The following is a 7,127-nucleotide window of genomic DNA, read 5'->3' as shown; positions in this document are numbered from 1 at the left end:
TTATCAGAGAAGTTAGGTCGACAGGGGAGGATTCAAAGACAGGTAACAACTCTCACCGATACTGGGCTATAATGACTCAGTCGTTAAGGGACATTGTTGGCCTTCAAAGTACTGAAATACCACCGAGGGGGATAAATATCTCCGGCTCAACACCAGTCAGTCAGAACTGATGAAGCGTCTTGGATGAGGGGTTAAATGTCTTCGACCTAGAAATCTAAGTCCAGTTGATGTTTTCTAAGTTTTTTCAGTATAGTATTGCAAATGTCTTGCATTGCATGAACAATAGGATTCCACCAAACCAAACTCTTTTGTAGTGAGGCTGTTGGCTTACATTAAATTGCACATTTTTAACAATTTCTACATTCATTTTCGCAGAACTGTATTCTTTAAGTGCAATCAGTGTCTGAAGCAGCATTTTGAAGGTGTTAGTCATGTCTAGACTACTTTGTTTTGGCTCCTGAAACTTGGCATCTTTTGGTCTGCACAAGTGCATCAACATCAGGCCTTGTCCTGAGTACCAGAAGGTCATTTAAGTGCTTGTGTGTTAGCCTTTGCCACAATTTTGTTTTATTGATGTTCATTACTGAGAAAGCTTGTTCACAAAGGTAGGTTGTCCCAAACATGCGCAACATTTTTGCAGCCAGGGCTGTTAATTTGAGGGGGTCCTGGCAAGAGATACTAATAAAATGTGACTGTCACTGAGAAGGCGGTCAAACTGATGATGATTCAGGCCTCTGGCTCAGATGAAATTAACAGTTCGGACAACCACCTCCGTAACGTGATCCATTTTTAATGACTTGCAACACAATGCCTCCTGGTGCAAAATACAGCAAAATGTCCAGAAATTATCACCCCCATTAGTGGCTTGTACTTCCTCTCTGAATTTTGTCACACCACCTGCCTTTCTTCTGATCATCGATGGCGCACGTTAGGCTGACGGCGTGGGACCAATCCACTTCGACTCTGTCCAGCGCTCTAACCACAGAGCAAAAAATGTCCTCAGCTGTTGTTGTGTCCATCGTAGGCACCAGCCGAAAGAACTCCTCAGTTATGGTCAAAGTCTCATTAACTCCACGAATATATATGGCCAGTTGAGCAACATCAGTAATGCCAGTGCTCTCATCAACTGCAATAGAAAATGCAAGAAATGACTTGATTTGTGTTTCAACTGGCTGACCAAATCTGCCGACCGTTCCGAAATCCTCTCTGCCATAGTATTCCACGTCAGACAAATGTTGGCAAAAGCTTGTCACTTCTCAGGACACACGAGTTCTGCAGCCTTCATCATACATGTTTTGACGAATTCACCATCGGAAAACGGCTTTTGATTCATTAGCAATTAGGTAGCTGGCCTTTACTGCTGCTTCACAGACCTCTCGGCTCCGGGTGAAAAGGGACTGCTGTTTCCTCAGACCCACCAGCAATTCATTTATCTTCTGTTTTTTCAGTTGTCCTTGCAAGATGTCATATTTTTCGCCATGATGAGTCTCATAGTGGCGCCAAATATTATATTCCTTGAGCACCGACAGTAGTTGATGGCACACCAAGCACACAGGTTTCCATTTTATCTTTGTAAACAAATAGGAAGTGGTCCATTTTTCTTGGAAAATTCTACATTCTACATCCACTTTTCTCGTTTTTGACAAAAACATTTTGGCTAATGAGGGTGTGGGGGCGAGGAGACCAGGTAGACTAGTTGTGCTGCTTCTTCTACTCTGATTAAAACAGTGCACCCCTCTACTCTGACTGAAACAGTGCGCCCCTAGTGGATAATTTAGGAATAGCATTTTATTAAAAAATTCTATTTCATGTCTTTTATGTGTTTTTTCACTTTCAAAATTCATCCTGCGGGCTGGATTGAACCCCCCAACGGGCCGGACCTGTCCCGCGGGTCGTGCGTCTTAAACCCCTGCTCTAACACATCGCTTCCCATTAACAATATAAAGGACAGCCTATCCCAACCATCCCACTGCTTCATGGCACCTAAACCACTACCAAGTACGAGACCTTTGATTCAGCTACAAGAACATTCAGGAGTACACGACCTCACAAGGTTTCTTGCCAGATGTGAGCTGCACACCGGAGGACTGACTAAATTCACTGACAGGCCTGGGCTTGAAAGTCATCATTTGAAAACACCATTCAAGGTTTACACTTGTTGATCAAATGGTTGGGGGATGAATCCTCACAACATGCAAAACGCCTATGAGCAGTCCACATTAACAACCCTTCTTTAGGTCTTGACAAAGTGTGGAGCAGGCTACAAGAGTGTTACAGCTCCCCAGAAGCTTTGGAGAAGGCACTGTTTGACAGGCTTGAATGTTTTCCCAGAATTGCAAACAAAGACCCTCATCTACTACATGACCTTGGGGATCTTCTTTTAGAGATAGATTCTGCCAGGAGTGAGGGTTACATACCAGGACTATTGTATCTTGACACCGCATGTGGGCTCCATCCCATAGTAGACTTCTATTCAGCCTGCAGGAGAAATGGATGACACATGGAACGAAGTATAAACAGGAACATTTAGTGTCATTTTCACCCTTTTCTGTATTTTCCACCTTCATCAGAGATGAGGCCAGAATAAGAAATGATCCTAGCTTTAGGAGCCCAGCACCACTACCAGTCACAGCCCCCAAGCCAAGCACATAATTGGGGAAGTATAGCAAGACCAAAATGCATATCTGTCAACAGAACAGAAGTGGCTGAGCATGAACAAAAACAAAAACCAGAGAGGAGAATAGAGGACCTGAGCAAGAAGTGCCCAGGCCACAAAAAAAACAATTTGCTCAGAAAACGCAGGGCTTTCTGTGAAAAATCTCTGGAAGAACATAAGGCTTACTTAAAGCAGAATCAGATATGTTTCCGACAACCCATAAAAGCTGTGACACTGGCCACTTATGACTATATTTGCCATGGTTTTTATAGGCTTCTTGTCAAGTAGGCTTTGTTCTCTCATTCTCTTTCCTCAAAAACAAATCATTCTAATGGCCAATAAAAATGCAAAAATCTCACATCTGATCAAAATACAAAACCCAAACCTAACCCATCATAACCCTCTTAAAACATACCTAATACTTATTATCTACACAGTACTGACGAAGTGCTAACGCCCAGCAGATCAAGTATCCACATAGAGTGCTTCAAAATACCTATTAGTGTTAAAACCCAGTAGGCAAAATAGGTCGCCTAAAATAGACCTTATACCTATTATCTACTCAGTACTAAAGGAGCATTAAAGCCCATTAGACAGAGTATTTCAAAATACCTACTAGTGTTAAAACCCAGTAGGCAAAATAGGCTACCTAATATAAACCTAATACTTATTATCTACTCAGCACTAAAGGAGCGTTAAAGCCCATTAGACAGAGTACTGTGTTAAAACACAGTAGGCAAAATAAGTCACCTAAAATAGACCTAATAATTATCTACTCAGTACTAAAGGAAAGTTAAAGCCCATTAGACAGAGTGCTTTAAAATACCTACTAGAGAGTGCCCTAACCATAACGTCTAACTTTAAACCACCCAACCGCGTTACCCTGGCCCTAATCTTGACCACTTTGGACTCTACATGCCTAATCCTAACCAAGGACCCAGACCCCAAACCCTCTTCCCCTGAAACATTAACTCTACCCTAACCATAACCATTTCATACTCCATACATTTACCCCGACCATAACCATTCCACACATTAATGCCTAGCCCTAACCCATCCTGGACCCAAAATCCTTTTTAGACCCAATCCATATTCTTGCCCTGACCACAACCACCCCAAGTCCAATGCCTAACCTTAACCCCCTCCTTAGACACAAACCCTTTAGGCCCAGCCCGTACCTTGGCCCTGACCATAACCTTCACAAGCCCAATGCCTAACCTTAACCTGTGACCTCAAAACAAAACAACCCCCCACCACCACCACACCTACTCGCAGACATGTGTACATACACAGAAACATGAAATTTAAACAAAATCCAAACTCAAACATAAAACTCCCCACGGGAACGTAATATCCTAAAACGGAAACCTTGGCTGAACCAGCACTCAAACTTAAAGCAAACACAGCTCACAGCACGAACATAAAACTGCACCAGACAGGAAAGCACAACCACCACACCAAAACCCAGGGCAGCACACCTTTACATGAGCCAGAATGACAAGCGTTGGCCCGTGCCCTCACTTTTGACCCGCTATCCCAAACCATATAGTCAACGGACGATTACGGGGAGAGTTTTAGAATTTCTAACACCTAACCCATCATAACATCTAACTAAACCATAAGGGAGGTGACAGTGCGATGGGTAGAGCAGTCGTCTTTCAACCACAAGGTTGAAGGTTCGAATCTCGGTGTCTCCAAGTCCACATGTCGAAGTGTCCTTGGGCAAGACACTGAACCGATGGTTAGAGCCATCGGTTGAGTTGGTGCTGCAGATGGTTGCCATCTGTACCGGAAACAAATTCCTTGTGTGTAACATACTGGGCCAATAAAGGTGATTATCCTAATTACACACCGTTACACAAATGAGCTGTCACACCAGCGATAGAGAGCATCGTTGTGGAGGAGACAAACCGCAAGGGCTGCCACAGGTACGCCGGTGCCTGGTGGATGATGTACGGGACCAACCTGCATGCCTATGTGGGCCTGCTGATCCTGGTAGGTGTGTACAAGTCAGCCTGTGGCACGCCGAGAGCGGGAGGCCGATCTTCCACGCCACCATGCCGCTCAAGCTCTTTCACATCTATGGGAGGCTGCTGCGCTTCAACGACCGTGAGACGCCAGTGGCAAGGTGCGCCGCCAGGCGGCTGGCGGCCGTGCACTGGGTCTACAACCCGGGGCTTCACGTGACGTGGACAAGCAGCTGGTTCCCTTCAAAGGTATGTACAGACTGCGGTGGAGGGGGCAAGCTGGACAGGGGAAAATAAAAATAAAAAATTTAAATAAAACCCAAACCCCAGTAGCAAAGATTGGCTTTTGCGGTTTGGTTTTTTATTTTATTTGATTGTATTTTATTTAATTTTTTTGTTGGCCGCCAGGTCTTCTCATCCACATTTGCCTTCACGCGCAACGCCGCTTTGGTGTCCTACCTCGCCAAGAGGAACAAGAACGTGCTGCTCCTGAGCACGCTGCATGCGCAGCCCAAATTCCACAAGGAGCACCATGGCAGGAAGCCCGCCATCGTCCTCGACTATGTAATACCCAAGTTCTTTCATTGGGCAGATCTGAATAACAAAGGAGTCCGTCTTCCTGCATTTTAGTGCCGATTTATTTTTAAAGCCCCAAATAAATATTACAGAACACAACCTGGGTTGTTCCTTCCTCCAGAGACACACACACTCTGGCTGCTAGAGAGAGCAGCTCCTGGAAACACAGAGCCTAATACATTTATCAGTTTTGTGCCTCCCCCTCACACAGATAAAGTCTGTCCAGCAGACTCCATTTCTTATCTAGAGCTCCACAGGCTTGAAGCAGCTGCATGTTACCTAGTCATAACAAAATGAGGTAGCTCAATGTGTGTGTATGTTGTCACGTGGTGTGTAGCTAAGATGTTCACTTATTTATTTAGACATGGTATTCCAACACAAGATTAATACAGGAAAACAATTGGTGTCGTGGCTTACTGCTAACCTTGAAATAGAGCAGACTAGAGCAGACTTTGAATCTTACTAAATTGCATTACTAACACATTTGATTCAACACATTAATGTCTAATAATTACCTGACTGATTTACTAATTTCTAACAAATTCCCCCTTTTGACATGATTTTTATCATGTCAACCTAAATCAAATGTCCTTGTTGTCCCAGATTAGGCATCCAAGGAGGAGAGAACACCTCCATACCACCCCCTCCAGGGAAAGCCCAGAGCTGAGTACCTAGGGCGAAGTCTGAAATAATAACATAAAATAATGGCATGTAAGCTGAATCTTCATTGCAGTGGTCCTATATGTAATCTTCTATGTGAAAGCTGAGTCTTTGTTGCAATTATAGCATTTTTCAGACAAAAATGTGGAAAATGTCTAAACAACATGTAGCAAACAATCATTGGTTAATCATAACATTTGCAGGAGGAATCCATTATGCTGGAGATAAAGATCTTCCAGTATCACACATTTATCACAAAATTCTACTCAATAATCAAAATCAATCACACACCTGAGTCCACACCACCTACGTGTATGCAAGAATATATGTGGATATGTATTAACCCTTAGCAATAATATGCAGGGAGATCATGGTCTTCTTCCCCATCGAAGGGATCCTCTTCAATCTCAGACTCAGTGAGAGAGATCATGGTCATGGTTTCTCATAGAGAGTGGTATTGAACCATCTCATAGGCAGGAGTCAATGGGTATCTATTATCAATGGCAGTGGTGATACACTTTAGACAAAGATGCCTAATGCAGGGGATGCAGTGCATCCACATAAGGTCAGCAAATTAACTGCTGCCACAAAAGAAACCACAAAATTTTTCCACTTGCCAAAAATTTTAACCAACCAATCATCTATGTAATTTTTAATTTCTGAATGTTCAGCCATCTCCTCTGATAAAATTTTTAACCCTGTCAGGGCCCTAGCAATGGAGCCATCAGGGGCAGTGTTATTAGGAATGTAAGTACAACACTCTTGCCCAATCATAGTACAAACACCCCCTTTTTCAGCCAGAATGAAGTCTAATGCCAATCTGTTTTGATACGACATAAGAGAAGTGGCTGCCAGTTGCTCCTGAAACCCAACAACTAAATCTCTGGTAAGATTAGTGAGATTAGTGAGATTAGTAAGATTAGTAAGACTCTGAACATTAAAATGAACATAGGACAATATACAAATGTATTTATCAAACTGTCTTAATTGCCCTTGCTGAGGCCACCCGTAGCATTCAAGAATGTCACATGCGTCTATCATTAAAGTGGAAATTTCACCCAAATCAAAAAACCAACTTGGGTGAAATCAGGACATTAGCTCTTTTCTCACGGCGTATGTGGGACCTTGTTTCCCATCACAATATGGGTACCACTATAACTAGGCTAATGAGGCCCAGTACACAGAGAACCATACCAGGACAACTGCCTAAACTTGCTAGAGTAGGCATTTTGTCTGCTGTCCCTTTCAACACTTTTGTTCTCTGATAA

This window comes from Monopterus albus, unplaced genomic scaffold, assembly GCF_001952655.1.
Source record: "Monopterus albus unplaced genomic scaffold, M_albus_1.0 scaffold214.1, whole genome shotgun sequence".
Lineage (NCBI taxonomy): Eukaryota > Metazoa > Chordata > Actinopteri > Synbranchiformes > Synbranchidae > Monopterus > Monopterus albus.
Note: the sequence above shows the minus strand (reverse complement) of the source record.